Consider the following 10,461-nt stretch of genomic DNA (forward strand, 5'->3'; position numbering starts at 1 on the left):
AAGTGACACTTTCCTGTCTAGTCAACAAATGAACCGTTTGTTGATCACCAGCTTGCTGCAACTCCAACCTATCAAAACGAGCATTCATGGCTTCCAACTGAGTCACAAGCGCACTATCAACTGAATGGACTATGCGAATACCGTCTCTCGGGTTCCCATACTCAGCACAATGGGTAGCCATCTCTTCAATAATTCCCCATCCCTTCTCGTCATCACTATTCTTCTGAAATCGACCATTAGATGAGGTATCTAATATAGCACGATGGTCATTATACAACTCATTGTAGAATTGGTTGCATAAAAACCACTGCTCAAACCCATGATGAGGAAGAGACCGCACCAACTTCTTAAATCGACACCATGCTTCATACAAATTCTCATCAGGTGCCTGCTTGAAACTCGTAATTTTTCCTCTCAGCTGATTAGTACGTTGTGTAGGAAAATACCTTTTGTAAAAGGCAAGAGCAAGAGTTTCCCAGTTGGTGATACCAGTTGCTTCCCTATCAAGATCAGTGAGCCACTCCTTGGCTCCATCAGTCAAAGAAAAAGGAAACAGGACTTCCTTTATCTTGTCTTGGTTCACTCCCTTAGTAGTGGGAATGGTAGAGCAATAGTCAGTAAAGACTTCCATGTGTTTGCGCGGATCTTCACCCACCACGCCTCGGTATAAATTTCTTTCGACCAAATTGATGTAAGACGGTCGAAGATCAAACGTGGTTCTATCCTCATTCGCGAGTTTGAAACCCTTAGGGATCGAGGCAGCTGTGGGTTTTGAGTGACTTGCAATGTTAGGCATCTTCACTGGCTTGATAGCAGAAATAGAATTGTCTTCTTCACAAGACGGATCTTCTGCAAAAAGAAAGTGTTGTAGCTCGGGTTCGAAAGTACTCAAGTCTTCCTTTCGAATCTTTCTTTGCAGACGGAGTCTATGCCGAAAATATCTCTCTGGCTCAGGATCAGCAGGAACTAATTCTGACCTGTTTGACCTGGGCATACACAACACTGAAAGAAATAAGTGAGAACTGTCTCAAGGAATGAAAATTCCCTGAGACGGATAAAAATAAACGAAACAAAAGGCAGATAAGTCTATTGCCTCCCCGGCAACGACGCCAAAATTTGATACTGTCGTTTGTGTGCCAAAAATTAAACCTAAATATACTAACGGAAGCTAGTGATAAGTAAGGTCGATTCTCCACAGGGAGGCAAGGTATCCGTCTAAAGGTTCATCTATTGAGTCACAATATGGGGGTTTTGATTTTGCTTTCTAAACTACTAAAAGATTAAAGGAAAGAGAATTAAGCAAGAACAATAAAAGTGAGAAAATACGATAAGAGTGATCAAATAAGAGAAAGTGTGTCAGGATTTCGGCTCACCATGGTAGTCAATCGACTCAGTTGCAAATAGTCTAGACAATCTACTGTGAGAAGGATAAGGGAAAGGTCCTTCCGGTCCACTTTCTATCCTAGATTTCCACTAACTTAACTTCCGTCCTCATTAGGGTAGTCTACTGTTCATGGCAGGTATATTTATTCCAATCTTCCGATCCAGGAGTAAAATTAACCAGATTAATGTAATTTAGAAGCGTGCACTCAACTAAATTGATGTTACAGTTAAATTGCTATGGGGACAGGTTCTCACAAGTAGCTAGCGGTAAGACAGGTATCGAATCCACAGGGAGGCGGTAATAACTAGTTTGCTAATATTTAGATCGTCTGAACGTAACAATTTATTGGGGGTTTTGGTTTGTTTGTTATCTAATCAACTAATTAACGATAAATTAAATGATTTATGATAATAATATTAAAGGTCTAGGATTTACGGTTCACTAGGTTAATTATATGGGGTCTCTTAATCAATTGCTAGGTCAATTAAATTATCTAAGGTCACAAGATTGATTAATTATGTTTATGTCCTTTAGATCGATTCTAACATGCAATTGCTATAATTAGACCTAATCTATTTGATTATCGCAGCCTATATTAATTCTAACCCTATCGGTGAAAGGATTACTTTGCTAGACTAATTAACAATTCAGGGCTAAATTAATTAACTAGAAGAAGAACAATAATCAAACGATAACTTATGCAATATTACTAGCAATCAATTAATAATCCCCTTTCTAATTTACCTAGATCCCCTTCATCCTAGATGAGGAAATTAGCTACTCCTTATGAATTTAACAATAACAACATTGATGATAATAGAAAACATGATTAATGATACGAAGTAAAAACAATTAATTAAGAACATAAAACTTGAACGAATAATAATTGAAGAATGATTAGTACCGTTGCAACAAGGAAAGATTAAGAACAATGTATCAAGCTTGAGAAAGTTTTCAGCCGTCCTAAGATAATAAAAAGCGTAACCTAATAAAACCTACGAGTTTAGAATTTATAATACAAAATAAGTGTTTTAGGAAAATACGAAAATTAGTCTGCCAACTTGGATCCTCGATCGAGCCTAGCAGGACTCGATCGAGGGCGTTTGCTCGTTCGAGCCTCGTCTTTCTTCACTTCTAAGCTTTAAGCCTCCTCGTTCCTCGTGCCATGCTTCGTGTATTCCACTATGCCATATCCGCAATGCTCATATTAACTCGATTATCCTCGTAATGCGTCATTTCTTCATTAAAACATAAAATAGCGGCAGTATCGACAATTTACTATAAAAGGGCATATAAATGATTATACGGTCGTTATGTACCAAAATAAATACCTAGATACTACTAACAGAAGTCAGCGGTAAGTAGGGTCGATCTCCACAGGGAGGCGATCACTACCTACTTGTCTATTCGGTCTGTTTAATGTCACTAATGGGGGTTTTGAATTGTTTTGACTAAACTAATGGAATTAAAGCAAGAGAAAAAAGGAATAAGAGAAATTAACAGAAGAAAGAGGGAACTAGGATTTCGGGTCATCAATGAACGTCAGTCGATTGCAGCTAAGGTCACAGATCAGTCGATGTGTCGGTCTAAGGGGCAACGAATATCTCCTTCCAGTCTCAATTCGCCCTAAAATACTACTAGCTTAGCTTCCGCCCTCACTAAAGTATTCTATTGTTCACAGCAGGTCTCACCCTTTCCAACCTTCCGGTCCAGGTCAAGGTTTCCCAAAATTAAAAAGGCTAATTGTGTCGACTCAACTAGCAGGATAAAATTATAGCAGTGATTAGCAACATAGACTTAAACAACAACGACAAATCTATAAACCTAATTAGCAATTAACGATAGTCCATTGAATCACCTAATCCTAGCAGCGAAATTAGCTAGACATAAATAAATAAAGAACAAGAATAAAGGGTAGAAGAACAATAAGCATTAATTAAATAAAAGAGAAAAGGGAGAGAAAGCAAGTTACAGTGGAAAAGATCCGGAAAATGAGAAGCAGAACAGAAAGTAACGAAAACAGTGTATTAAAAATGATAAGAGGTCAAAAGAGGAGAGCCCTAAACTGTTCTATCGTCTTCCTATTTATAGGAAAGACGATTTTATTAAACCTAATGACGAAATAAAACAAAAAGCCCGAGCCCATTAAAGAAACCACTCGATCGAGTGATTTAGAACCACTCGATCGAGCAGAATTAAACTCAAAGCCTTCGATCGAGTAAAATAACTACTCGATCGAGTAAACCCTATATTGAATCCTATAGACCGAGTAAAGAAAGCACTCGATCGAGGTCTTCTACCATCCAGAACCACTCGATTGACCAGTAAAGTACTCGATCGAGTGATATCTAACTTCAGCAGCTACTTGTTCGTTAGTTTCGGCTTCGACTTGTCTTTTTAGCTCCCGAAATGGCTTCACGCATCCCAAGACAGCTATATTTCCACTCCAAATTCACTCTTCCTCCAAATGCATGCAAAACGGACGATAAAAGGCCTGATTCTACTACTTTCTGGTCCATTCCTGCAAATAGAATAAAACAAACCAAAGTAGCATATTCGGGGCATTTCGTAGCATAAAACTACGATAATAGCATAGAAATACGTGCATAAAAAGGCCTAAAAGGACTATATAAAATGCACGTATCAAATCTCCCCAAACCAAACCTTTACTCGTCCTCGAGTAAACTAAATGCAAACTAATGGAACGGAAAAGATAACTCAGAGCTAGCTACAAATGCTCACTTAAACCAATTTAATGCAAGCAAACTAACACTTATTGCAAAACAGTCAAATGGAAACGAGTTGTACGATGTTTATAATAAAGCTGAACTGTCGACCTTGCAGGACCTTTAATGATGGACTCTCACGGGTCACTCTTCTCTCATGAAGCAAAAGGGTGAACATATTGTAGGGTTAGATCCGTATACTACCCTTTAATTGTAGGATTATAACGCAAAATTTATATGTAGTTTATAGTCATAAAACGAAAATCATAAAGAAACGATTAAGCAATAGAAATCAACCTTGGGTCCTTTGATGCACGGCGTAAAGAACAGAAATCAACAGCGATTCCCTCCTAATTGTTGCACCCAAGATGTCCGAGTAATGCCCTTGTGCTAGAGAGAATCCCCTAATTGCCTTGCAATATCGAGGGGATTGTTTTGTGAGTTTGTGTAGGATGTGAGATCCGAGTTTCGAGAGGCACAATTCCCAAAACCCTAGTTTTCATACAAATGAAAATGATTAGGTTAGAAGGGAGGAGAAACCCTCCCTTTTGTGCTCTCTCACTCGGCAAAACCGAAGCCCACTAGAGGAAGTGGGCTTCCACTTCCTCTTGGTTTTAACTCGTGGTCCGGTTCGTTAAATTCTAAATGTATATGACGCGGTTTTATTATAAACTGTTATCGGTTATCGGAAATTAAGGCATCAACTAATAATACGGGTTAGTTGAATCATTAATACATGTCCGACAAAACAGTATTGTATAATTATATTCAATATACATTTAATTAAATATAAAACGCTTATATTTAATTTTACGAATTAACTGGTTAATTCGCCTTTAGCCCATGATATTTAATCCGTATTAAATATAATATCTCAACATCACATTTTTACTAATTATTAGTCAAATAACTCAGACTAACTGGTTAGTCAAATTTGGCATCTACATGACTGTATTTTCATACCGTCACATCACTCAAGACGTATCCAATAGGTGTGACTTTTAGGGACCAGTTGATCACCGCCATCTGTATGACAATAACGTCAAACTTATCTAGCAAGCCAACCGTTATTGATAAACGTGGATCAACTGATTATGATACAAAGTATACCCTTTGATCCTTATAGAGATTTATAAGTCCTTGCACTAACTGTTAAGGACACCAACCCCAACAAGCTCCCACTTGTCCGTACAAGTGTATGTGCAATGACGTTATCCGCACTAACTGGAGGACACAAGCTCCAACAAACTCCCACTTGTCCGTACAAGTGTATGTGCGATAACCGATTCTCATATTCATTTAAAATTTCTCCCACTCAATGTAAAACAATTTGCAGATCCGGATCCACAAAGGTCGTATTTTACAATCGATGTGGATCTAGAGTGGTTTCCCCGACTAGAGAGTAACTTAACTGATAAAACGAATTCGTATTCGAGCATGTCCATGCATTTCGATTCTGACTCCTCGAGTGGCCCCGAGAAATATCGAGTACCGATAAAGGCTGAATATTTCCTTCAACTCGAACTCCTTCCGATCTAAGCACACGCATGAAATGACCGAAACAATCTACTTGGCCCCTGTTACGGATGACCGTGAGAAAGAAACCAAAGTCACCCAAAATCTGCCTTAGTCTCTAGAGACAGTCGATAGTCAAAAGAATCGACTCTTAGGATCACCATGGAGGTCCTATCCACGACCGGGCACCGAATGTTATAAAACATTTAGGACTCCACGTCGATGTCACAATTGTGTCCTACGAAATATCCGTATAAATCGCCTCCGTGATTGGTCGGTCAACCTTTGTTGACTTATGGCTAGTTGAACCCACCATCAACCAACGTCACAAAATAATTGCCGAGTTATCACTCATATGGGCAATTAAGGACTGAAAAATATAATGTTCGTTCAGTTCACTTTGTGGTGTTCAAAATTTGTCGTACAAATCCACATGAAAAACAATATATATATATAAAAATATCAAAACGATGATGTTGTATAGAGTACAAAAGCGAATGAATCTAATCCATAAAAGAGTACTACAACTTAGGAACACGTTTAATTCCCATGGAAGTAACGTGCCCTTCATGCTTATCTTGTCGTAATGCTTTAGTGAGAGGATCTGCTATATTATCATCTGTAGCAATCTTTTCTATCACTACTGCCTTTTGCTCCACGTAATCCCGGATTAGATGAGCTTTCCGTTGTACATGTCTAGACTTGTTGCTAGACTTTGGCTCCTTAGCTTGGAAAATGGCACCACTATTGTCGCAATAGATGGTGATTGGGTCATTCGAACTAGGCACTACAGATAGCCCATGTAAGAATTGACGCATCCATATTGCTTCCTTTGTAGCTTCAGACGCGGCATAGTACTCGGACTCAGTCGTAGAATCTGCTGTAACAGTTTGTTTGAACTCTTCGGTGATGCGCAGCGCCATTAAGAGTAAAAACGAATCCAGATCGAGATTTCGAGTCATCACGATCCGTTTGGAAGCTAGCATCTGCGTAACCGGTTGCGCATAGCTTTTGAGAGCCTCCAAAAGTCAATGCCCAATCTTTAGTCCTCCGTAGGTACTTAAGAATGTTCTTGACAGCTAACCAATGTGATTCACCTGGATGCTGTTGGAATCGACTTGTCATACTCAATGCATATGCCACGTCCGGACGTGTGCATATCATGGCATACATGATTGATCCTATTGCCGAAGCATAAGGAATCCGTGTCATGCGCTCTTTCTCTTCCGTGTGTCTCGGTGCCCGAGACTTGCTCAAATGCACCCCGGAGCCATAGGAAGGAACCCCTTCTTGGAGTTAGTCATGCTGAATCTCTCCAGGACTTTGTCTATGTAAGACTCCCGATCGAGAGATAGCATCCGTCGTGATCTATCTCGATAGATACGGATGCCTAGAATTCTTTGTGCCTCTCCCAGATCTTTCATCTGGAAATGGTTTTTCAACCATACTTTCACCGAAGTTAAGAGAGGTATGTCATTCCCAATCAGGAGTATGTCGTCAACATACAATATTAGGAAGACAATCTTGCTCCCACTCGACTTGATATATAGACATGGTTCCTCGACCGATCGAGTAAATCCATTTTCTTTTATCACTTGGTCGAAGCGATGATTCCAACTCCTTGATGCTTGCTTAAGTCCATAAATGGAACGCTTAAGCTTGCACACTTTCTTAGGATGTCTTTGGATCGATGAAACCTTCGGGTTGTACCATGTACAACTCTTCCTCCAAAAAGCCGTTTAAGAAGGCGGTTTTCACGTCCATTTGCCAAATTTCATAGTCATGAAAAGCGGCAATCGCTAAGATAATCCGAATGGAACGCAGCATGACTACGGGTGCAAAAATCTCATCGTAGTGCAAACCTGGCACTTGGGTGAAACCTTTAGCAACTAGTCGTGCTTTGTAGATATCTTGTTGACCTTCCACAGAATGCTTTATCTTGTAAAGCCATTTGCATTGAAGGGGGCGAACCTTAGCAGGTAAGTCAACAAGATCCCATACGTTGTTCTCATACATAGAGTCCATCTCGGATTGCATGGCCTCAAGCCATAGCTTTGAGTCAGAACTAGTCATAGCACCTTTATAGGTTGCGGGTTCACTACTCGTTAAGAGTAGAACGTCGTCTATATCATGTTCCTCGACCATACCAATGTATCCATGCGGAGGAATAGAGACTCTTCCCGACCTCCTAGGTTCCTCAGGAATATTCACCGCAGCCGGGATTGAAGGAATAGGTTCCTCCAATGGTTGCTCGGTGTTTGGTTCTAGAATCTCCGACAGGTCGAAGGTTCTATCACTCTTAGCATTCTCGAGAAATTCCTTCTCTAAGAATGTCGCACTAGCCGCAACAAAAACACGTTGTTCGGTTGGCGAATAGAAGTAATGACCACGTGTTCCTTTAGGATAACCTATAAAGTATGTTTTGACCGATCGCGGGCCGAGCTTATCTTCAGGTCTCCACTTGACATAAGCCTCGCAGCCCCAAACCCGTATAAAGGACAAGTTAGGGACCGTTCCCTTCCATAGTTCATATGGAGTCTTGTCAACAGCTTTAGACGGACTTTGGTTAAGTATTAGAGCAGCTGACAAAAGAGCATAACCCCATAATGAATCAGGTAAAACCGTGTGACTCATCATGGATCGAACCATATCAAGTAGTGTTCGATTTCTCCGTTCGGACACACCATTCAGCTGAGGTGTTCCAGGTGGAGTTAATCGTAGGGCGATCCACAGTCTTTAAGGTGTTGATCAAACTCGTGAGAAAGATACTCGCCACCACGATCCGAACGTAGTGTTTTTATCTTTCTACCAAGTAGGTTTCAGACCCTATTTTGGTATTCTTTGAATTTCTCAAAGGATTCACTTTTGTGCTTCATTAAGTAGACATAGCCATATCTACTTAAATCATCCGTGAAAGTGATGAAATACCTATAGCCTTCTCGTGCGGTGATTGACATAGGACCACATACATCCGTGTGTATGAGCCCTAATAGGTCAGCAGCGCGCATTCCAACACCTTTGAAGGAAATACGAGTCATCTTACCGATGAGACATGATTCACACGTGCCAAATGATTGAAAATCAAAGGCCGAGATAGCTCCATGTTTAATGAGCTGTTTTACGCGTTTCTCATTAATGTGTCCCATACGGCAGTGCCATAGATACGTTTGATCTTTGTCACCAACCTTTAACCTTTTATTCATTACGTGTAATATTTCTATTCGTCGATCTAAAACATAAATTCCATTCATGGAGGCGCCTTGCCATAAATCATATTGTGTAAAGAGAAAATGCAAGTATTATTCTCAATTACAAATGAAAAACCAAGTTTGTCAAGTGTAAACCGAAATAATGTTTTTCGAAAGATCGGGTACATAATAGCAATCATATAATGATAACTCAAATCCGCTAGGAAAGCTGGATCACATATGTTCCCCTCGAGACGGCAGCCACTCTTGCTCCATTCCCGACACGCAGGTCAACCTCACCCTTTACGAGAGGCTTGAGATTTCGGAGGCCCTGCACATGATTACACATATGAGAACCACAACCAGTATCAAGTACCCAAGTTCCGTAACTTGCGTGGTTAATCTCAATCATATGAATAAAAGTAGAAGGAGAAGACATACCAACAAGTTTAACGCGACCTGCTTTTATGTCCTCATGATAAACAGGACATGTACGCCTCCAATGCCCAGTCTTGTGGCAATGATGGCATTCCATGTTTTCGGTCTTGCTCTTTGTCGCGCCTGATGAGTTACTTGCCTCACCAGGCCCACTCTTACCTGATCCCGACTTCTTAAACTTCGGTTTGCCTACCGCTAGGCCTGGCTGAACTTTGACCTTACCCTTGCCCTTGTTTGACACAACGAGAACATCCTGTTTCATGCTCCCACTGAACTTCATGTCCTTCTCGGTCTGTACGAGGAGGGAGTGCAGTTCATGGGGAGTTTTCTTCAAATCATTCATATAGTAATTCGCTCTAAATTGCGAATAACCATCGTGGAGTGAGTGAAGTATGCGGTCAATAACAATGTTCTCGCTGATCTTACAATCAAAGGTCTCCAGCTTCTCGACATTCTCAATCATGCTGAGAATGTGTGGGCTAACCGGTTGGCCCTTTCGGAGTCTCGCATCAAAGAAGCGAGTGGTAAGCTCATAGGTCACGATTCTCGGTGCTTTTGAGAATTCCCTAGTGAGTGTAGTGAAAATCTTGTTTGCACTTTGAGCTATGAAGCGTTTCTGCAAATTGGATTCCATTGCAAAAATAAGTACGTTCTTTACCGCACCCGCTTCCATGGCGAAATCGTTATACTTGTCGATTTCGTTAATTTCAGCCGTGGGGCCTGGGTTTGGTGGGATGGGCTCAATCAGATATTTGAGCTTCCCATCAAGCAATGGCAAGCATTCCGTAATGCCGCCTCCCGGTCCGTGAAGTTTGATCCATCATTCTTGATCGAGTAGATCGATTCATCCGATCCATGAAGATCGAAGCCGGACTCATGGTCCAATGTGACACTTGGCATTGGGTCGTCCTCACGGCCAGCCATTATGTTATTAGCAGTTTAAATGTTCGTGTTCTACACTGAAAAAGGAAGAAAAACAAAACGAAATAAGCAACTCATCGAGGTGATTTAAGTCTATTTTAAAATTCATTTTAACGTGTAGACTCAATGCACTTGCATAATTGATCTCCCTCAAGAATGATACAAGTGATTCCAAGACTCAATTTCTGTAAATTGATAAGCCAACTGTTTAGCTAATTCTTCCGGAAGAACTCTTGGTCGATAGATTTCCGTAAATCCTATCTATAGTCCACCATAGTCACAGGATCGT

At 40.6% G+C, this 10,461-nt stretch overlaps 1 non-coding gene across 1 annotated transcript; it reads left to right on the forward strand.

Annotated features, from left to right (window-relative positions):
• Positions 1 to 314: 314 nt before the first annotated feature.
• LOC141658316 (small nucleolar RNA R71) lies at positions 315 to 420 on the forward strand. The gene has a single exon (XR_012549208.1). It is a non-coding gene; the product is annotated as a small nucleolar RNA R71 (small nucleolar RNA).
• Positions 421 to 10,461: the final 10,041 nt, after the last annotated feature.

The sequence above is a fragment of the Silene latifolia genome, chromosome 5, assembly GCF_048544455.1.
Source record: "Silene latifolia isolate original U9 population chromosome 5, ASM4854445v1, whole genome shotgun sequence".
NCBI classification, from domain to species: domain Eukaryota; kingdom Viridiplantae; phylum Streptophyta; class Magnoliopsida; order Caryophyllales; family Caryophyllaceae; genus Silene; species Silene latifolia.